Below are 23014 nucleotides of genomic sequence, written 5' to 3'. Positions count from 1 at the left end.
CCAGCGGCCTCCTGCTCATTCAGCAGCCTCCCAGCAAGTGGACACACTGGCGTCGATTAGAACTCCTTTTGAAAAAAATGTGAACCTGGCGGAAGGGCTTCCGTGAGGAGCCTAGGAGGTGAGTAGCCATCTTTGCTCACAGGCAAAGAGCCTGGAGGGCGCTGGCAATCGCTGCCCTTGTGCTCGTTGGGGGCAGGGATGGGAGATACTTGGCTGGAGGTGGGCGACCTTCCACAGGGGGGGGCCGCAGAGAGGGGGGGGGGGGAGGAGAGAGGGGGGGAGGCACGTGGGGCAAATTGCTTGCAGCAGCCACCATACCAACCTCTGGATCATGTTTACCATTCCTGGGGCAACCCGTGCCCGTCTGCCCCAATGACGACCCATATCCCCCCGTTGGCTGCCAAGGCCTCTGGCCGTGCGGCTGAAGGCTATTGCTACCACGTAATTGCCAATTGTGGTTAAGTGTGCATTCACACAAGCCAAGTGGATTCCTGTGGGGTGGTGGGCCATGTAGCATGTGGTGGTCATTGCCTAGGCATCCGAATCACACCTTGATGCGTGACACTCTGTCCTGAAAACACTGTGGGAGGCAACACCACACATTCAGACAGCCAACATTCGAACACCAGGGTATGGCACACAACTCCGGGGGGTTCTCCCACGGCCGGGAGGGTGGGTGGGTGCCATGGGGACGGGGAGATGCCTGGAGAGTTCAGGGGTCGTCCCGCATTGTGGCAGAAAGTGACCGGGGCATCATACTGGTTCTACATAAAGGTGTTTAATTGGTAATACAAGCCCCACCCCCCCTTCACGAGGCCCTACCTACTCCACGCGCGTCCCTCCACCCGTGTCACTCAGTGCTCCTCAATGTGTTTATGCCCTCGCGAGCTCTATTGCTACGTCTATGTGTCTCCCTAGGGCGGACATCTGAGGTGGAGGCCAGCCAACTGCTTAACCCCGTCCCGATTGGCTTTCAATTGCCCCTGCCTGTTGAAGCCTTGGCTACGCTCAGAGGCCGGAGGGCTCGGCTCACTTGGTCGCCGCACATACATTCCATCCGCCCTGTCCCGTGTGCTGACTCTCGAGACCCTGGCCTCATCAAGAGGGGTGGAACTGGGAGACCTGGTGGCCACCATCCCCAGCTCCATGGGACTAGTCCGGTTGGCACACGGTGCCCCCTCCACCCGCTTGGTGTCCATAGGGCCCTGGGTTTCACACTCGGGCCGGAGGGCAGCTGGTTCGAGCACCGGCTGCCCTTGCACCATCTGGCTCTGCCAGCCCAGGCGGCTCCCCAAGGTCCACACCATTGTGATCGATGCCCTCTGAATGCTCCTCAGTGATTGGGCCACTGCTCTACAGGGTCTCAGCAATGGCTGCCTTTGACTGGGTCAAGCTGCGCAACCGCCTCGACCATTCCCATCTGAGAGCGGGGCATGTCCGTCAGAACCTCAGTCAGGGTCAACCTGGCACTGGGTGACATCCCCCAGCGAGGCGGACATTCTGTCGAGACCCTCAGCCATGGCCGTCACCGACTGCGCAAAGCTTTGAACGCCTTCACTAATGGTGCTGACGTTGTACACCAGGCTTTCCACTGCGGTCGCCATTCTAGCAGTGTTGGCCTCGATTGCCACGTATTGCCGCCGATATCTCCTGCGCCCGTGGCCTCTGGGGCTCCTCCATTCGGCGATGGATCTGATCTGCTGGAGTGAACGCTGACATCGCCCTCTGAATGTGCCGGCTGCTCCCTATCGTTTCCAACACCTCCGGATAACTCTGTACTAACAGGCTCAGCATCAGGCTGGGAGCTCCGACTGCTGCCGTCGCCTGGGGGTTCCTGCCTCACCTGATGTGCATCATCAAGATTGTGCCCCAGGAGCATGTCCGCTAACATGTCCCACCGAGGGTTGTGTATCTGCGCTGTGGAGGGTGGGGATGGCAGCTGTGCCGTGACTCTCATGTGGCATCCTCTGAGCTCCCCTCCAAGGTGGTCTCCTAGGAGTAGAGGAGAGGGTGCCACCCGGGATGGGTCGGTACCTGGTCGGCTGGAAAGACCTGCGGGAGAATGGACACGTGGTCAGTGGGAGGGATGGGTCAGTCAGTAAGGCAATAACAGCTCACATTTGACAGGTCCCCAGGGGTGGAGCCCGTGATTCCTCACCTCTGCGGTGTCTGCCAGACTCCGCGTGGGGACCAATCTGTCTCAGCCAACCCGTCACCCTCCAGGGCCCGCGTCCTCGAATGAGGTGAAGATTCTTAAGTCGGCACCACCTCCGCCAGTCTGGGCCCCCTCCCGACGATTATGGGTGAGCTTTTCCTGAGGAGACACAGAGAGGGCAATTCGTTAGCCCACACGCGGGGTTCATAAGTGGTGGGAACTGGGTGTGAAGGGAGGGTTGTGGTGGGGTGGGTGGGGGGGGGGGGGGATTAAGAGTCACATGGGGAGTTGGGTGGATGGATGCTCCCTTGGATGGAGGACGTTGATGTCACCCGTGCTGCCCGGTGTAGGGTCGTTGACCTTTTTTCCGCCATTGAAGCCAGGCCTCCTGGCCACACTCCCCGAGCTGACAGCTGCCACCACCTCATCCCAGGCAGCACTGGCTGCCTTGTGCCTCACCCTCGGAGACTGTCGGGGGAACAGGACATCCCTCCTGGCCTCCAGTGCTTCTGGAAGCTCCCCAGGTCAGCATCCCGGAATCTTGAGGCTTGTCTCCTCGGCGCCATTGTTGCGAGCTGGCTGGAGTTGGCTAAACACGTGCTGCTCGACCTTGGTAGCGGGGGGATGGTGAGCATGGTCCTGGCAGATCAGCTGGTGAGCCCTCATTTGTGGCGAGAAGCTCGTGAGGTCTCGTTAAGTGGACCAATTCATGCTGAATAGTGTTGCTGGGCTGAGCGCTGGGAAGCCTGTGCCAATTCCCACTCGCTACCACACTTAGAACTCTTTCTGGAGAATGGCATCCGTACCCTTTGTCCTTGCAATCTTGTCAACGCCAACATTTTATTTGGCCCTTCGGACTTCAGAAATATACTTGAAGATATATATTGATGGTCAGCGACTGTTTCTGGCACCATACTAATCAATATTTGGATTTTCTGTGATCCTTAGAGGATAGGCCTAACAGAATTTACAGACTACCTCAGGTTTTCTCAGAGTGATTTGCAGGAATAAAAATCAGTCATTCAAGTCCTCGATCCTGTAATGCCAATTCTGTTTGATCTTGGCTGATCTGTACCTGAACCCCAGATCCCTTGGTATATTCAATCTAAGAAAAAATAGCTTGAGTTAAAAAGAATACGGATTCAAATCTAGCTTGGAATTCAAATGAAGTGTTTCACGATTTGGGTTACTCTTTTTTTGAGTGCTTAAGTGGCACATTGTCAGAATTCAGCATTACAATTGTATTGCAGTTAAGAGACTCCATACAAGTGATCTGATTTAGGTCTGGGATACTGTTGAAATATGCTTGCAGCACTACAGTAGTTTCAAACCGTTGATGGCTGTGAAAAGCAAACCCGCCTTCCTGCTAGCAATGTGCCTGTGTGTAAACGCACTGGCATTTATTTTCTATTCTCTTTTGCACCCACCTCCAATGCGCGTGCAAACGTATATTTATGTTATAGTTCAGAGCAGTGTACGCAAGTGCCTCTGAAAACCAGTGGCTGCATGGTAAATGTTGCGTATGGGAACATCTCATAGTGAACAAGTAACATTACATGTGAGCGCAGTGTTCAAAATTGCAATGGATATCGTAGTGTACAATGTGCCATGGTCGATCAGAAAACTGTCAGCATTGTAGTTCCAAGGATATTAAGGCAATAGAGCGCAATGCACCTGGTGATACTCTAACTGAATTGTCCAAATTAAACAGTTGCAGCGTAGAAACATAAACGCCTGTTATATTTAAGTAAGGGTAACTTAAGTCGGTAGCTTGACAAAAATACACGTAGCCTAGTGGCATGTTTACTTTACTTTAAAAAGCAAGCATCAATCTCCGAGAAGTAAAAATGGACTTATTTCAACATGCAGTCACTTGAGATTGGTAACTATTGACATTAGTGGAAATTTGTAGCTGGTTTAATCAGTTGGAGTTTAAACATAAAAGTTCATGCTGTGAATGTTTCATTTTTATTTCTTTGGTAACACAGGCAAAAAGGTTTGCTGTGGCATTATCTACAAGGGCCGCTTTGGGTGTAGTGCTGAGTGACCCGCGTCTCTTTAAGCCTTGTTGTAGCCCAAAAAGGATTCTGGTTCTGCAGCACTGGCAGAGACACCGCTTCAGGCTATTAAGAGAGATTGGTAATGTGCACTCCAACAGCTGGGAGTTAGTTTGTCTCAGGTCATTTCACCTGTAATTACATCCTTTTGTCTCCAGTGGCAGACATCTATTTTTAAAATGTATTTGATATCATTTTGTCAAAAAGCCAAATCATTGAAGGGATAAATATTTCTTGGTCTACTGCGATTGAAACATTGATCTCCGTTTTATACGTTTTCACTGTTTTTGCATTTAAAAAAAAAGTAGGCTGATGATTAATTTATTCATTTGAGACCTCCAGGCATTGAATACTTTGATGGAATGAATTCTATTGCTGTAATGCTTTTTTTTTAATATAATGGATGAGTTTAATGTTTAAATGTTTTTAAAGAAAATTGTAGATATATCTTTCAAGACAGAATATCTTATAATTAGATGCCCTATTATCAAAATCAAATGGAATATACTAGTTCATTATCCCCCCCCCCCTTTACTAGTTCATTCTCTCTCTCCTCTTTCTCTCCACCACACCACCACCAAGACTTGGCTGAATCTACGCAAAATTCCCGAGTTCTCTATAACCAGGGTTGCAGAATTGTTCTGGGATGTGCAATAGCAACTGTTTTTGTTTTGTTCGATATAAGCAGCATTTGTCATGCAATGAAGTTTCTTTATTGTTTGTTAATTCATTGGCAAAATGGGAAGTATTTTGATACACTTATCCGATGCATTTTTGATTCCCTAATCAATTAAATTGTTTTTTAGGAGTGAAGTCATTGTGAAATAAGTGACTTCGTACTCTCGCGCTGTCAGATAGTCATTTACTTGATCAATTAAATTGTGTTCATCACAACTATGGGGAGGAGGGAGACTATATCAGATAAAATCACATGCCATTGGGCCCGTTTTCTGTCTTGAGTGGAATTGTTAGTGAATTTAAAGCGGGGGAATTCATTTAATATACGTCATTGTTTGTTTGTTGGAGCACGGGAAGAACGAGTAAAATTCTATGTGGACTTCATTCTGTTTGCTACCTGCCGAGTTCACTGAATTTGGTTAAGAAAAAGTAACTTGTATCGTTAAGTGAATACTGTTTAGTTTCTTAGCTAACTTTATTTTCCTTGACTTAATTGTTTTGTCTCCCTTCTGTTTATTACTCCTCCTGCCCATTACGCATTCTGTATTCTTCTTCGAAATGTTTGCACCGACTTCTCATTTGAATATTGCAGGATTGAGGTTACTTTCAACTGTGAACTTGCACAATGTTCACCATTTACCAGATGTTAGAAGTCAAATTTTGAACTTATGCTGGGGACTCTGCTTTCTTTTCCTTGACTATCCCCTGTCATTGGTGCTTGTTGTCTACCTGTGGGGTGTATTGTTTGCTCGTGTAGCTGTGCCTCTCTCTCCATCCAATGTTTGTTCATCATAAATCTTCAAGTTTCTGCCGGACAAGGTTGGTATCAGTAATGGGTGTGGTGGAGCCTTGTTTGGCACTGGGTGGGTTTCAAGTCTCTGGTAGTGGGAATAGGGGTGAGACAGTACCACACCAGTGTGGGACTGCAGGCAGCACTGAAGTGTTCAGGTCGGCGTGCTTGGATTCTGAGCATGGGATCTGGACTGGACAAATCAGCGACTTGGGCCTGTTCTGCCATTCAGTGAACTAGCTAACCTATGACCTAATTCCATATGCCTGCCTTTGTCCCATATTTCTTAATAGCTTTACTTAATAAATTTATCAATCTCGTATTTTAAATTAAATATGGATGTATCAATTTATTTTGAGAAAGAGAGCTTAGAAAATCCACCACTTTTGCGTGTAAACCTTTTCTTAATTTCATTGATGAATTATTTGTATTAAGTGATTTAATTGACCTGCTACTTGTTGACCAAGTAAGTGGTGGTATATTTGTCATAGAGATATACTTTTCTTTCATGACTGATGGAAAGCCTTAAGAACAACCATAAGACACTAAATTGTCAGGAAGATGTCTTCAGTGCATCTACTGAATTGTTTAGTTAGTAGTTTCGTTGTGAATTTACCCTAACCATAAAAGTTGATCCTTTTAGTACGCTGACCGCTTCCTCTTTTTTGTAAGGGAGGGTTTGAGGACAGGAATGGCCTTACTCCGAGGTGGGTGGACAACTATAAGGTGTATTCTCAGGCCTTACAGGTGCTGTCCTTCATCCGGCCTCTAGATTGTTTGTTGCAATGGTTGGGTTAACATTTCCTCCTCTTGTTCCCCTCCCTCATCGCCCCAAAGGGACCTCTGAAATGGCCGAAGCAGGGAACCCCTGCTTTCCATGCTGCCATGTGCAGTAACATTCTGCTGCTGTCCATTTCTCTAATTTCGGCAATTTGTGGCTTTTTTGCCAAAATATCTTGTATGGCCAGATCTGGGTGATCCCCCAGATCTGGAATGGTTAGTTCATTTCAGCAAGGGTCATTGGTGGGAAAACTTAAAATTCCAAGGGAAATGCATTTATTTTGTGATTGCATGTTACTTTTCCTTTTCCCCTCCCCATCTTCCCAAGTGGGACAAAAAAGTTGACCAATGCTGGACACAATGCTTTTGGGTGGGGGCTTCTCATTTTCCTCTCCAAGTCCTTTCTAAGCACCTCTATTGCAAGCAAAAGTTGCAATAGATTTATATATAAACAGTAAATGCTGGAAATGCTCAGGCAGCTTCTCACCCAGCGCCTTTCACATCTTCTGACCAACTCCAAAGCACTGCATAGTCAATTAAATTGTAATCACTGTTTTATAAGCATACATAAGTCATTTCTGACAACAAGGTCTTGCAAACAGACAAGTTAATCTATTTTTGATGTGTTGATGAAGAGATACACTCTGGCCAGAGTACCAGCAGAACTCCCTGGCAGACCTGCAAGTAGATTCATGCAGATTTTAGACCTATTTGAGGGGGCGGAGGGTTCCTCAGTTTAATATTTCATCAGGAAGCCATCACCTCCAGTTCCTCGAGCCCCATTCGCCAAGTTCTGAAAGTGCCCACTTAGATTATGTGCTTAATTCCTAGTGCGGCTTGAACCAAGAACTTGACTCAACTGAGAGAGCTACTGCTGTGTTAGACTGACACTTGGAGATGGTGACCTAACCACTTCCTTTGCTTCTCTCTGTCCAGTGAGAGCTAACTAAATTGCTTCCTTTCTCTTTATTTCTTCCTTTCTTGCTTTCCCTCATCACAGCCCAGATCACCCCTATTAAGTGGTGCTTGTGTATAAAGCAGTCAGCATGTAGCACAAGACTGGTTTGGTGAAGTGAATGCAAACTGATGCAGCTCAATCACTCCCTGCAAATATTGGCTGCGGTTTCTTTCAAATCCATTTGAAGTCCTGTTGAAATGTTTGAATTCTTAGTGAAATTGTCCAATGAAATGTGTGTATGGAGCAGAAAGTATCTTAAATGTACTATTTGAAAAATATGTTATTGATGTACCATATTTTAAATATGTCTGTTAAATGGAAAAGATTGGTCTTAATGGTTCCTGTGTATTTTAAGCATTTAACTGTAAATAACATTTTTGTAATATAAAGTGGTTACATATGTTCTTCATATTTTAAAAGGAGCTACCCTTTGCAGGAGGATGAATTGATCAAATTTTTACTCTTATTTAAGATAGCTCTCTGCTAGATCAACGTCACCTGTTTTTTAAAAAAACATATAACTTAGACATTCATTATAGTAAATAACTTTAATTGGTCTGTAGACCGATAATAATGCCCCTGTACTGTATTTGGCACATCGTAAATCTAGTTCTGAAAATGTATCGAATGCCATTTTGATTATTTTACCTGGTCGTCTTGCCAGTATCTTAGCATGGAATCCAGAGAGAATTATGGGAGCTGTAACATTTAACAACAAAGTGGGTGCCTTGCTTTTTCTCTCTGAAACAGGCTGAACTTGTCAGGAATATCTTTGTAACTTCCAAATGAAGCTGTAAGAAAAGAGCATTTCCGAGTCCTTCATGGGTTAATGCACCTAGCTGTAGGAATATCTCTAGTTTGATCCTTGGTCAGTGCTGAGTGAGTTTACGTCTCGGGCAACGTATCGGGATGCTATTTTGAGCTTGGTTCCTCCTGAGCTCGGGTGGAGGGAGAAATGAGTTGGGTTTATGATCTTATTTGTTGAGTATTGATGGCTGATGGAAGTCACACTTGTATGTGCATTTGGAATTGGGATCTAATTCAGCTGTAACGCACTTGCCAGTCTTAATAGTTTGCCAATAGTCATTGGCCAGATATCAAAGGAAAACAACTTTGGTAAAAATACTGGAGTTCTGTTGGCACGTGTGGACTATACTTCCATACAGGTTAACACATTTGAGAAAAGGTCAGAAGGGGAACATTGAAAGCTGTGATTTCGGAGGGAGAAATAGGATATGCGAAATTTTAAAACATTAAACATTCTGGGACGTTCTCTAATGGCTCATAGGGCAGCCACATTCAATTGTATATGTACATAGATTTACTGGAGTGCATCAGTTGAGCACATTGAATACTTTGGCATAAACCTACTGCAAAACATAAATGGGTGCATGGTTTGTACTTACTTCAACTCTTCAAAGTCTGAAGCGCCCATACTAATTGAAAATACATTGTTGGAACACTGAAGTTGGATTGCATTCCAAATTTGAAGTATGGGTGTTACAGTATAGATTTAGATGTTGATCAGTGCCCTTTAGCACTTAATGACACTGAAAAACTTTTTATTTATAGAAGCAGATTCAATTTGGTGATGTGTATACATTAAATAGAAAACTTTACAGAAATACAGAATACAGTCCTCATTTTTGTTCAGCAGGTTTACAAAGACTTCCTGCACAATGGTTTTAGATAAGTATGGAGGTAATCCTACAATTGCTAAATTCAGATATGAAAACTCCCTGGGTTACATGACTCCTGCATTACAATGTAGTTCTGGACGAGGGTTTTTTTACTGCTGCTTTTGCAGCTATAGGTTCATATTGTGATGCCTTGTCCCAGATGCTGCAATTTCTGCAAGAAAATAATGTTTCAAGTTCAATTATACTTTGGACAAATATAAATGTTTTTAACGGTTCTGTCATATCGACCATTACCTGGTTTTTCTGGTAAACTTTGCCAAATGGAAATTTTTGTAGCCGTGCCTTAATCAAAACCCAATGAAGAAGCTTGTAGGATTTATTTTAGGTTTTATTTCCTTGCAGATGTTTGGCAGAAACTGTTTTGTCCATTGTTATTTATTTATTTATTTGAACATTCATGAATAAACCGTTACTAATCAGGGTCCAATACTTGTTCCAAAGTCTTCAAGCTTGTGCACTTTTTACCAAATGAGTCTTTTTTTGTATGACCAACAGCTTTCAATATGACTGCAGTTTTATAGTCACTTGTGATACTTTTTGCATTTAAATAAAGATGTAACGCAAGAGGAAAAAATAATGTCATTGTGTTTTGTTTTATTTTGGGGCGATTAACTCATTGTTCGAGTTTGGGATGTTTCATGGACTGTGTCCCACCGTACAAAAGCTTTTTGCTGTTAAATACCATACCATTTCCTGCTGATGCTAAACAGGAATCATTAACAAATATTCTTCCTCGTCCATTTATCCTCTGTCTACACCACCAGATTGACCTATCATCCAGCTGATGGGGCCATCCTTTCATAGGGAGATTTATCAACCTATTCTGGTTGAACATCCAGGCGAGTTTCCTCTGGAGTTGGCTGACATGCTTGTGTCTTACATAGAACATACAGTGGCAGAAGGAGGCCATTCGGCCCATCAAGTCTGCACCAACCCACTTAAGACCTCACTTCCACCCTAATCCCAATAACCCCATCTAACCTTTTTGGACGCTAAAGGCAATTTAGCATGACCAATCCACCTAACCTGCACGTTTTTTGGACTGTGGGAGGAAACCAGACCACCCAGAGGAAACCCACGCAGACACGGGGAGAAAGTTCAGACTCCGCACAGACAGTGGACCCAGCGGGGAATCGAACCTGGGACCCTGGTGCTGTGAAGCCACAATGGTAGCCACTGTGCTACTGCTCTGCCTTTGGGCAACTGGAGTGTAACTATCCACCCAGTGTAGGGCTCCCGGATGCTTCCTCCTGAGCTGGCTTTCAAAGGCCTGTTGGAAAGAGCTGTGGACCTGTGAGAGCCAAGTTGTGGAGGACACAACAGACTACCACAAACGTGGATGGGCTCCAGTTGTTATTGGAGTCCTTCTCCCTGAGTTGTCCAGGCAGCAAAACTGTGATTCTCATTGCAGATGCACAAGCAAGGCACAAATCAAGTGTCAAGCAGCTAACTCTTATTATCTGGTTCTTTGAACTGGCACACTGGTGGTGGATACAGTCGACTGCTGCTGGATGAATGTGTTGTGGCTGCTGCCATGATAGTGGGCATTCACTGAGACAATCATCTGGGCACACAGTGCACAACAATTGAACGTTAATGGAGCGGTAACCCTTGCATTTCCTGAACATCTTAAGATGCTGGGGCCCACAGATCATGTGCATCTAGTTAATTGGAATCCTATACCATTGGGAATCCTGCTGGCTTGGAAAAAGCCACAGGCTTTCTCTGTTTCCTCTTGGTGAATGCAAACGCAATGCTGTCTTCACTCCTGTACAGGACCCTGTCACTTTCTGATACATGACGGACAGAAAACTGAGATGTTGCTGATATCACCTGTCCTGTCTGGAAGTGCGTCTCTCACCCAGCTCTGCATCTGTAGGTTTGGACGTAGGAGATGGCACAGTTCAGTGAGCACCTCCAGGTGAAATGCAGGAACCAGCAGATGTTCTTCCTGGCTGATGTGGGGCAAAAGTGTTCAGACCCACAATTGGTAAGGCCTCCTATTGTGAGCTCTCCCTCTCTGCTGCTTTGTGCTCAATTTCCGAGTCATGCTGCACCTCAGAGGTGCTATCACTTCAATTCCCATTGTTGAAGCAGGGTTCTCCGACGGGCCTCCCAACTCCTCTCACCACATTATCACAAGCCAACATCGCACGCTTCTAAATCTAAAAATTTGCAAACCCCCTCCAACAACATAAGAACTCCACAAATCTCTAACACCTTAGTAGGGGCCTGTAGCCTGAATAAATGTCAGCTGGGAAGTTTTAAGAAGGGCATTAACTGAATCTACGTGGCCCAAGATGGCAAGTTGTGCCCAAATCTGTGTTGGAGATTGTTTGACGTTACAAACAACTCGGGTTTATTTCAGCATATACATGACAGGCTGGATTCTCCATTATTGGGATTATGTCCCTACGCCAGCGTCAAAATTGTAGAGTTTAATGCCAGAAAAACTACCATCAAAGGGGCACTAATTCCTCGCCCTGCAGGAGGCTAGCAGGAAGACGCAAATCTCATACTGGTTAGCCTTTCAATATGTACAATGCACAATAGCACTTCATCCAATGGATATTATTCCAATGCTCTGAAGGAAGACTTTTCCCTCCTGTAAAATGGTGTTCTTTGACTTGCCAGTTGGCCAATTTATAAGAAGAATCAACCTGGCACCCAGATTCTTGCTGGGGATGTTTAACCTTTCCAATCACAGCACTGTCATCACTCACTTTCGTACACAGTGATGTAATTCAGGCTGCAGCATTTCATGATGAATTGTAGAGGCAACACCATTGTTGCTTACCTTTTTTTAAAAAAATGTTTTTATTCTCCATTTTCACATTTCCTCCAAACTTCCCACCCCACCCCCAAACAGTAAACGGTAACAAATATAAAGTCAACCCCCTTAACAATAACAACGATCCCATCCGGCCCACCTGTCAATATATGCATCCAATAAAACAAACCCTCCCACGGTGGAAACAAAAAAAACTAAGAAAAAAGAAAGGAGTCCGGGACCGCCCCTGGTCACTCTAGAATCCACTACCCCCCCCCCCCCCCCCCCCCCCCCCCCACACCAACGCCGTCCAAACGTCTAGAAAGAGTACCATATGTGATACCCAAGAGTTATAAACAACTCCTCCCACCCACTGCCTCTGGAAACTCCTTCCCCCAACCTCGTTCCTTCACCCCAACCGGCCACTCCGTCTAGACCACTCGGACCCTGTTCTGCCAGGCTCCGATGGCCGCAGCCCCTCCCCCACCTCACTCTCGTTCCCTGATCGGTTTAAATGGCCAGCGCGGAGGCCCCCGCCCCCTTGCCCAGCCCTAGGAATGCCCAAAATCCCCTTTTAGCACACAAACCACGCATATCCACCTACACCCCAAGAGCTCTCACTTCGAGTGAAAGTCCCATCACTTCCCTTGTCCAAATATATACACCATTGGCTCCTTTAGCCCATACACCCGGACGCAGTGAAACAAAATGCAATCGATGTGCATATATATATATATATATATATATATATATATATATGCATAGTTGTGAAGCGCCCGTCCTGTTATATGACATAATGAAAAACAAAGCTAACATGGCTTGTTTACAGATGCAGGTACTTGTACAAGTCAACTTATTATTCAGTTTAAATGACCATAAATGGTTTAACCCATTGTGGTAGGCTATATTAGGGGTATCTATATTAGGGGTATTGCGGTACCTAGGTGGGATGTACCTTATACTGTAGTATGAGTGATCGAACCTGCCTGCTGGTTCCGCCCAGCAGGCGGAGCATAAGAGTCTGGCTTACACCCACAGCAGTCATTCTGTACCGGAGCTGCTGGGGTAACTACTTGTTCATTAAAGCCTTCAATTGGACCACAATCTCGCTTCAGTAGTGATTGATCGTACATCACCCATATAACAACAGGGTGAAGTGCAACTGTAACTTAGAGCAGAATGATGCACACTACATTGCATAGTATAGCACTTCTGTTATTGTAAAATTGCGCCTCTTCCAACTGACTTTGTGCAACATACAAAATCATTTAAAAAAATGTTTATTCAACTTTTTTCATAATAAACACAACCATAGCACATGGTAGCACAAGTGGAGAGCGCTGGCTTCGCAGCGCCAGGGTGCCGGGTTCGGTTCCCGGCTTGGGTCGCTGTCTGTGCGGAGTCTGCGCGTTCTCCCCGTGTCTGCGTGGGTTTCCTTCAGGTGCTCCGGTTTCCTCTCACAGTCCAGAGACATGCAGGTTAGGTGGATTGGCCATGATAAATTGTCCTTGGTGACCAAAAAAATGTTAGATGGGGTTACGGGGATAGGGTGGAAGTGGGTCGGCGCAGACTCGATGGGCCGAATGGCCTCTTTCTGCACTGTATGTTCATACAAAATAGAAGAGACAAAAAAGAAAATACAGTCCTGAGGTTACATCGGCACATGGCCATTTCTCAATTTCTCACTTCTGCCACAGTCGCAAACTCCGCTGCTTCCGCCGTTCCAAAATAAAAGTCCTTGAGCTTGTAAGTCACCCTCAGCTTCGCTGGATATACAATGCCGCACTGCACCTTGCTGATATACAGTGCCCTCTTCACCCGGTTGAAAGCAGCCCGCCTCCTTGCCAGCTCCACCGTAAAGTCCTGGTATACATGTATACCGGCTCCAGCCCACTGCACCACCCGCTTCTGCTTGGCCCAGCACAGGACCTTCTCCTTCACACTGTACCTACGGAAGCACAAAGTCACTACTCTTGGTGGTTCACCCGCCTTTGGTACAGGCCTCTCCGACCGATTACCCCGATCCAGCTCATATCGGGAGGGATCCTCCCCCTCCCCCAATAGTTTCGCCAGCATAGCGGCAAAATACTCAGTCGGCCTCGGCCCTTCAACTCCTTCGGGCAGCCCCACAATCCTCAAATTCTGTCGCCTGGACCTGTTTTCCAGGTCTTCCAATTTTCTTCGCAGATCCTTGTTCACCTCCATCACCTTCCGCATCTCCTTCCCCATCGAGGTAAGCTGATCACGGTGCTGCGCCACCGTCTCCTCCACTACCTTCAGGGCCTCACCTTGCCCCCGCACCTCCGCCACTACACTCACCACCGCCGTCGTCACCGGGGACATCGCCTCCTCCACCAGCACACTCAAAACCTCCCTCATCTCCTTCCTCATCACCTCCAGGTGTTTTGTAAACTGCCTTTCGAATTCTGCAGCTATTACCGTGGTTGTTTCTTCAGCCTTCAACAATGCGGCCTCCCCTGGTGCTCCAGCCTCCTTTTCCCCTGGTGACCCCGTGGTGACCTCTCCACTCCCCGACGGGCCCTCAGCTGTTCTTTTACCGGCCGTTTTCTTGCTAATCCTGGACATCTTCTTCGACTGTGCCTCCTCTGCACCTTCTCCCTGCTTTTGACGCCTCCATGGACCCTGGGACCGGGGACTTAAAGCCCCAAAATGCCGTTCCCGATCGGGAGCCCTTGTTGCGTGCCCGCCTCCCACCCGCCGTCACCGGAAGTCCATTGTTGCTTACCTTTAACATTGTTCTGGCCTCCAATACATGGTTCACGTTTCCACTCTGAAGGTGTGATTTAGGATTCCAAAACTCAAACCACCTCGCTGAAAATAGTACAAGTTCTAAAATGGTTATTTTAGCCAGCTGCCATTTGCGAAAGTAGAGACGAATAGCTCCATATTGACATCGGCTGAAAAAAGTACCAAGATGTTTCCTAACAATTGTGGTGATTACATTGATGAATAGTGCTGGAGAGGACAGGAAAGTAGTTGCCACTTAGGATCCCACTCAGGAATGTAATTGGGATTGGTATATTCATCAGCATATATTTGGTAAATGGTGGAATTGCTGAATGGATATGGAAAATTAAATGTGTAGTATCATTGAAAGTGTAAAGTCACCATAGTCCCAGATGAGCAGAGTCTGCTTTCTCCTTTGAGGGGGAGAGCTGACTGGGACTGATGGTGATTTAACCTGAGGCTCACGACCACCTCAGGTGAGGGGCACGGTTGAGCCTTCATGAATAACCTCAGCTGGTACAGGGATTAAACCCACACTGTTGACCCGCATCAAACATCAGCCCAACTGAGCTAAACCAGCCCGGAATAAGGGGTCACCCACCCGCCCTCCAGCCATAGACACGTCCCCGGAGCTGTGTCCCATCCCCTGGGTGTTCGGATGATGGCTGCTGTGTGTGTGGTGTTGCCTCCCGCAGTGTCGAGGCATCAAGGTGTGATTGGGATGCTAGGCAATGACACACACATGCTACGTGGCCTGGAGTGGGGTAGCTTCAATGGGAAATCCCATTGACAAGCGGCGGGAAGAGAGCGCCCTGTCGCCTGCAAACAGCGCACCGCCAAGAATCATGGGTGATAAACTTGACATCAATTCTGATTCACTTCGTTTCCATGATGTGGAGATGTCGGCATTGGATTGGGGTGAGCACAGTAAGAAGTCTTATAACACCAGGTTAAAGTCCAAGAGGTTTGTTTCAAACACTAGCTTTCGGAGCATTGCTCCTTCCTCAGGTGAATGAAAGCTAGTGATTGAAACAAACATGTTGGACTTTAACTTGGTGTTGTAAGACTTCTTATTTAGTTTACAGATTTAGTTCTCGGTCTGTTGTACATCCACTTTTCCAGTAGATGGTAGTCTTTACTTGCAGTAAACCTGAGAGCAAAGAGCATTTTCCCAAAGTGGAGCAGACTGAAGTTTTCCTGCTTACGTTAAATAAATAGATTACTCATAATCTTCAGTTATAATCTAAGGACAGAATAAAGTTGCCTGTTCCTCACCCTGGAATGTAATACAATGAGTGAGGAAAAGGGCTAAATTGGGAAAGGGTAGTGTGTAGCGGGACCTGGGTGTCCTTGTGCACCATTCGCTGAAAGTAAGCAGCAGGTGGTAAAGAAGTCACATGGTATGTTAGCCTTCATTGCGAGAGGTTTTGAGTATAGAAGCAGGGATGTGTTGCTGCAATTATACAGGGCCTTGGTGAGGCTACACCTAGAATATCGTGTGCAGTTTTGGTCTCCTTCTCTGAGGAAGGATGTTCTTGCTCTCGAGGGAGTGCAGCAAAGGTTTACCAGACTGATTCCAGGGATGGCGGAACTGTTATATGAGGAAAGATTGACTAGGTTAGGATTGTTCTTGCTAGGGTTTAGAGGAATGAGGGGAGATCTCATAGAGACTTATAAAAATTCTAACAGGAATAGACAGGGTAGATGCGGGAAGATTGTTACCAATGGTGGGTGTGTCCAGAACCAGGGGTCACAGTCTGAGGATTCAGGGTAAACCATTTCAGACAGAGATAAGGAGACACTTCTTCACCCAAAGAGTGGTGAGCCTGTGGAATTTATTGCCACAGGAAGTAGTTGAAAACATTGAATATATTCAAGAGGTGGTTAGATATAGCACTTGGGGCGAATGGCATCAAAGGCTATCGGGAGAAAGCAGGATTAGGCTACTGAGTTGGATGATCAGCCATGATCGTGATAAATGGAGGAGCAGGCTCGAAGGGCCAAAAGGCCTCCTTCTGCTCCTACCTTCTATGTATCTATGTAAGCTTAAATATTTTAAAGGACAATGAAATTGACTGTGAGAAAACCACTTCAAAGGTTTCCACCACATTAAAGGGATTACCTTTACCTTCATCTTGCAGATCTTTGAACATGGCATACTGACAGACTGTTTGAAGAGTATAGGGGTACAGATGGAAAAACAACCACTTTATTACAAGATAATTGTATTTTTGAGATACTGACTGACTTTAAAGGGTTTAAGGCTGTAGTGGGAGACTCACTTTATTGTTAGAGAACTTCAATTGTTAGATACTGACTGATTGTTAAAGAGTTTAAAGGCTGCAGATGGGAAGAGCAGACAAGCAACCACCATTCCAGAAAGGAGCCCTACAGCCCAGCAGAAGCCCCCCTGATCCCCACCTCCAATAAAGGACCCCACTCGGCACCCTGGAGTCATTTGTAGGGAGGGTACTGACTCCTCGGCACCCCTCGGACTGCAAGCCACCAGGGTGCCACTGCTAAATGCAGGGCACTGATTGCAGGAGGAGCTGAAGAGAGGAACTAGGAGGTGAGGAGTAAATGAGGGGGGGCTGAATGGGGTAACGGGTGAGGATGGGCCTTTGCCAGTGATTAGAATGGAGGTGCCTTGCCAGTGGTGTTGTGGGGTGGGGGGGGGGGGGGGGGGGGTTGGTGCTGCAGTTGCATTCTGAGATCCCACGGGGCACCCTTTGATCTCTGAGGAGCGGAACCTGTCAGAGAGATTAGGTCCCACCCCTGTCAGGTCCAGTGGGAACCCCGATGTGCCAATGAATGGCACTGAATACCCGATTGTGGGTGAAATGTTTTCTAAGTGCCATTCAATGGCACATCGGGGCTTTCCAGAGTGATTCCCGTTGGCGGGAGGAGCAACCCCGATGTGCCATTCAATGGCATTTAGTCGCCAATCGGGATAATCGTGGTCCGTGTGCTTCATAAAACTTATGTCCAGCCTTTGGACCCAGATTGTGAAAGCATGGAAGCCAATTCTCAAATTTGGCCGGGAATTGTTCCCCAGCTCCCCTCGGAAGACCAGGCACATGGACACTCCCTCTCCGGCCCCATGTCCCCGAGTCAACCAGGATGTTCGACACACCAGTCAGCCGGATTTCTGAAGGCTGAAGGTGAACACCTACCGAGGAGACGGCCCGCTCAACTGACAGGATTCTCTTCTCCACTTCATTCATTCCCTTTAGGATATCCCGCAGTGCATCAATGTGAACGCCAATAACCCGTGCCTGGGAGCCCAGTTCACCCACAATGACATCCATCATCTCGCCAGGGAGCAGACCCGCTCACCAGTGAATCCACCACTGTGAACTGGGCCATTCTGACCACCTCGATCAAACAGGGATTTTTGTGACCTAACACCTGCTACACAGGTGCCCCATGCTGTCCATGACCCCGCCGCCCCCCCCCCCCCACACTTGCAGGTGCCCCCCCCCCCCCCCCCCCCCCCCCCCAACACACACACACAATTATCTCCGGTGTTATACCTTTGACTTATCCCCTCTTTGCACTCCTTTAACCTCCCCCCATTCATGTGTCTTCATTCATCCCTTCCCTCCTGGGCTCTAGGGAACTTCCCCACCCTCTCAATCATGTTTCTATCCACCTTTCACATGCCTCTGTCTCGTTTCCCCCCTCCTCTACCTGCAGGCAAGGGTGTATCTTCCAGCCCCTTCCTTTCCCTTCCTGCTGGCCTTGCCTGAACAGCCCTGGCACAGAGCCGGAGCCATGAGTACAGCGCAGTAAAAGGCAGCCGGCTTCCGCGCACAAACCTCAAAGTCCCAAGTGAAGTTCAGTTTACCAATTGCCCGTCAGTTATATCTGATCGTGATTAGGGACAGTCTAATTAGCAGCCAGGGCGGCCATTTGGGGGTGGGGTGGGGTGGGGAGGGCATGATTCCAGTGAGCTGGGTTTTTAATGGGCATTTGTGAGATGCAAAGTGCTGCAAATGTGGTTCCCAACATAATGAGCTTGCAACCTGACCCACCATGAAACCCGGGATGGGGGGGGGGGGGGGGGGATTGCAATCCATTTTTGAGTAGGGAGGAAATTGACTTTTGGCCTCACTCCATACTTTCCCGCCCACTATTGGCAGGAGTGGAAAATTCCACCTATGGCGTTTAGCTGCATTGAACTATTTGGAAGTGCAGTGTGATTCCTTTACCACTGAAGATTACTGCTGCTAGAGGGTGCTAGTTTCACACATTAAGCTGTATTTATTAGGAATGAGAAGATGGGCAACGATGAATGACACACTGGGCATAGTAATAACTTCCCCATTACTTGAGTTGCCAATTGCTTAATGCAGTTTCTTTTTTTAAAAATAATTTTTATTACGATTTTCAAAAACATATCAAGAACATAAAATAACAGAATGAAAACCGTATTAACAACAACAAAAAGAAATAACACAATAACCCCTAAAACCAAACCCCCCCCCCCCCCCCCCCAACCCGGTAACTACAAAAAGAAGAAATAGATAAGCACCCGGCATGTTCAATAGACACATATACACATTTCTCCCTTCCCCCGCAACAAACCGCCCCCTCTCCCCCCGGGTTGCTGCTGCTGCCGGCCTATTTTCCTAACGTTCTGCCAGGAAGTCAAGGAAAGGCTGCCACCGCCTAAAGAACCCCTGTACTGATCCCCTCAGGGCAAATTTCACCTTCTCCAATTTGATGAACCCCGCCATATCATTGATCCAGGCCTCCACGCTTGGGGGCCTCGCATCATTCCATTGGAACAAGATCCTCCGCCGGGCTACTAGGGACGCAAAGGCCAGAACACCAGCCTCTTTCGCCTCCTGCACTCCCAGTTCCACTGCAACCCCAAAGATTGCGAGTCCCCAGCCTGGCTTGACCCTGGATCCTACCACCCTTGACCCCGTCCTTGCTACCCCCTTCCAAAATTCCCCCAGCGCTGGGCATGCCCAGAATTAGAATTAGAACAGTACAGCACAGAACAGGCCCTTCGGCCCTCAATGTTGTGCCGAACAATGACCACCCTACTCAAACCCGCGTATCCACCCGATACCCGTAACCCAACAACCCCCCCTTAACCTTACTTTTTAGGACACTAAGGGCAATTTAGCCTGGCCAATCCACCTAACCCGCACATCTTTGGACTGTGGGAGGAAACCGGAGCACCCGGAGGAAACCCACGCACACACGGGGAGGACGTGCAGACTCCGCACAGACAGTGCCCCAGCCGGAAATCGAACCTGGGACCCTGGAGCTGTGAAGCATTGATGCTAACCACCATGCTACCATGCTGCCCATGGTAGAACATATGGGCATGGTTCGCTGGGCTCCCCGAGCACCTAGCACACCTGTTTTCGCCCCCGAAAAACCTACTCATCCTCGTCCCGGTCATGTGGGCCCTGTGCAACACCTTGAACTGTATGAGGCTAAGCCTCGCACAGGAAAAGGAGGAATTCACTCTCTCCAGACCATCCGTCCTCGTCCCCTCCTCAATCTCCTCACCCAGCTCCTCTTCCCATTTACCCTTCAGCTCCCCCACCGAAGCCTCATCCACCTCCTGCATGACGTGGTACACGTCCGAAATCCTCCCCCCTCCAACCCACACCCCCGAGAGCACCCTGTCCCGTACACCACGTGGGGGCAGCAGAGGGAACCCCTCCACCAGCCGCCTGGCAAACGCCCTAACCTGCATGTACCTAAACATGTTCCCCGGGGGAGCCCAAACTTCCCCTCTAACTCACCCAGGCTCGCAAACCTCCCATCTACAAACAGGTCCCTCAACCTCCTAATACCTACCCTATGCCAGCCACGAAACCCACCATCGATGATCCCTGGAACAAACCGGTGGTTCCCCTGTATCGGGGACTCCATTGAGCCCCCAACCTCCCCCCATGCCGTCTCCATTGCCCCCACATTTTGAGGGTAGCCGCCACCGCCGGGCTCGTGGTATACCTCGTTGGACGGAGTGGCAATGGCGTCGCTACCAGCGCCTCCAGGCTCGTGTCCACGCAGGACGCCATCTCCATCCTCTTCCATGCTGCCCCCGCCCCGTCCATTACCCACTTACGCACCATCGCTGCGTTGGCAGCCCAATAGTACCCACAAAGGTTGGGCAACGTCAACCCCCCATCCCTGCCCCGCTCCAAAAACACCCTTCTCACCCTCGGAGTCCCATGCGCCCATACAAATCCCGTAATACTCCTATTGACCCTCCTAAAAAAGGCCTTCGGGATAAGGATGGGGAGGCACTGGAACAGGAACAAAAACCTCGGGAGCACCGTCATCTTGACGGACTGCACCCTGCCCGCCAGCGACAGCGGCAACATGTCCCATCTTTTAAACTCCTCCTCCATTTGCTCCACCAGCCTAGTGAGGTTAGGTTTGTGAAGGGTCCCCCAGGTCCTAGCCACCTGGACACCCAGGTACCGAAAGCTCCTCCCTGCCCTTTTCAATGGGAGCCTACCAATCCCTCCTCTTGATCCCCCAGGTGCACGACGAACAGCTCACTCCTACTCAGGTTGAGCTTGTACCCAGAAAAGCCCCCAAATTCCCGAAGGATTGTCATCATCTCCGGCATTCCCCCCACTGGGTTCGCCACATATAGCAACAAGTCATCTGCGTATAATGACACTCGGTGCTCCTCCCCACCCCGCATCAGACCCCTCCAATTCCTCGACTCCCTCAACGCCATGGCCAGGGGCTCAATTGCCAACGCAAAGAGCAAGGGGGACAGGGGACACCCCTGTCTCGTCCCCCGGTTCAAACCGAAAGTACTCCGATCTCCTCCTATTCGTGGCTACGCTCGCCATCGGGGCCTCATATAACAGCCACACCCAACTGACAAACCCCTTCCCGAACCCAAACCTTTCCAGCACCTCCCACAAGTATCCCCACTCAACCCTATCAACGGCCTTCTCCGCGTCTAACGCTACCACTATCTCTGCCTCCCCTTCTACCACCGGCATCATTATAACATTCAGAAGCCTACGTATATTGGCATTCAGCTGCCTTCCCTTCACACACCCGTCTGGTCCTCATGAATGACCCCCGGCACACAGTCCTCTATCCTTGTGGCCAAGATCTTCGCCAACAGCGTGGCATCCACATTTAACAACGAGATCGGCCTATATGATCCACACTGTAGGGGGTCCTTGTCCCGTTTAAGGATCAAGGAAATCCGCGCCCGTGACATAGTCGGGGGCAAAGCCCCCCTCCCTTGCCTCGTTAAAGGTCCTAACCAACAGGGGGCCCAGCAGGTCTGCATACATTTTGTAAAATTCGACTAGAAACCTATCCGGCCCCGGCGCCTTCCCCAACTGCATGTTCCCTATCCCTTTAACCAGCTCCTCCAGCTCAGTCGGCGCCTCCAGCCCCATCACCTGTCCCTCCTCCACCTTCGGAAATCTCAGCGTTTCCAAAAAGCGCCCCATTCCCCCCGCCTCCACCAGGGGCTCAGACCGGTACAATTCTCTATAAAAGTCCCTGAAGACCACAATAATGTCCACCCCCTTCGCACCACATTGTCTCCCCTATCCGTCACTCCACCAATCTCCCTGGCCGCATCACGCTTACGAAGCTGATGCGCCAGCATCCTACTCGCCTTCTCCCCATATTCGTACACCGCTCCCTGTGCCTTCCTCCACTGAGGTTCCGCCTTTCCGGTGGTCAGCAAGTCGCACTTGGCCTGAAGGTTATGTCGCTCCCTCAACAGTCCCTCCTCCGGAGCCTCCGCGTATCCCCTGTCCACCCTCACCATCTCCCCCACCAACCTCTCCCTCTCTCTTTGCTCTCCCCTCTCTCTATGGGCTTGGATGGAAATCAACTCCCCTCTAACCACCGCGTTCAATGCTTCCCAAACCGTCCCCACCCGGACCTCCCATTATCATTGGCCTCTAAGTACCTCTTGATACACCCCCGAACCCGCCCGCCCACCTTCTCATCCGCCAGCAGTCCCACCTCCAGGCGCCAGAGCGGGCGCTGGTCCCTCTCCTCCCCCAGCCCAAGGTCTACCCAGTGCAGGGCATGGTCCGAAATGACTATGGCCGAATACTCGGCATCCTCCACCCTCGAAATCAGCCCCCTGCTCAGGACATAAAAATCGATCCGGGAATAGGCTTTATGCACGTGGGAAAAAAATGAATACTCCCTGGCCCTCGGCCTCGCGAACCTCCACGGATCCACCCCTCCCATCTGATCCAGAAACCCCCTCAACACCTTAGCTGCCGTGGGCCTCCTGCCCGTCCTGGACATGGATCGATCCAATGGGGGATCCAGCAACATGTTAAAGCCCCCCCCCCCCCCCTCCCCAGTATCAAGCCCCCCGTCTCTAGATCCGGAATGCGGCCCAGCTT

The 23014-nt window shown here is 48.6% G+C and overlaps 1 pseudogene; it reads left to right on the top strand.

Annotated features, from left to right (window-relative positions):
* LOC119970957 overlaps window positions 1-9695 on the top strand; it is a 57448-nt pseudogene extending 47753 nt beyond the window's left edge.
* The last annotated feature ends 13319 nt before the right edge of the window (window positions 9696-23014 follow it).

Source organism: Scyliorhinus canicula, chromosome 9, assembly GCF_902713615.1.
Source record: "Scyliorhinus canicula chromosome 9, sScyCan1.1, whole genome shotgun sequence".
NCBI classification, from domain to species: Eukaryota; Metazoa; Chordata; class Chondrichthyes; order Carcharhiniformes; family Scyliorhinidae; genus Scyliorhinus; species Scyliorhinus canicula.
This window is presented reverse-complemented; position numbering and strand designations above follow the sequence as displayed.